Genomic DNA, 355 nt, shown 5'->3' on the forward strand with positions numbered 1-355 from the left:
TATATTTAATGTTTCAGGTATACAATTCTATAATACATCATCTGTATATCATATTGTGTGTTCACCACCCCAAGTCAAGTCTCTTTCCATCACCTTTTATCCTGCCTATATCCTCTTCTACCTTCCCTAACCCCTCTTTCCCTCTGGTAATCACCACACTGTTGTCTGTGTCTGAGGTTTCTATTTATTTGTTTGTTCATTTGTTTTGCTTAATCCCTTCACATATTTCACCCAGCCCCATATGAATTGTTTTTTTAAAAATATATTTTTATTGTTGATAGTATTACAGATATCTCCAACCCCCCTGCCTTAACCCCCTCCTCCCAGCCTCTATCCAGCCCCCCAGCCCAGGTCT

General features: G+C 39.4%; 1 protein-coding gene across 2 annotated transcripts in view; it reads left to right on the top strand.

Annotated features, from left to right (window-relative positions):
• DGUOK (deoxyguanosine kinase) overlaps positions 1–355 on the top strand; it is a 38,117-nt gene that overhangs the window by 36,176 nt on the left and 1,586 nt on the right. The window lies entirely within an intron of this gene.

This window comes from Myotis brandtii, unplaced genomic scaffold (assembly GCF_000412655.1).
Source record: "Myotis brandtii unplaced genomic scaffold, ASM41265v1 scaffold294, whole genome shotgun sequence".
NCBI classification, from domain to species: domain Eukaryota; kingdom Metazoa; phylum Chordata; class Mammalia; order Chiroptera; family Vespertilionidae; genus Myotis; species Myotis brandtii.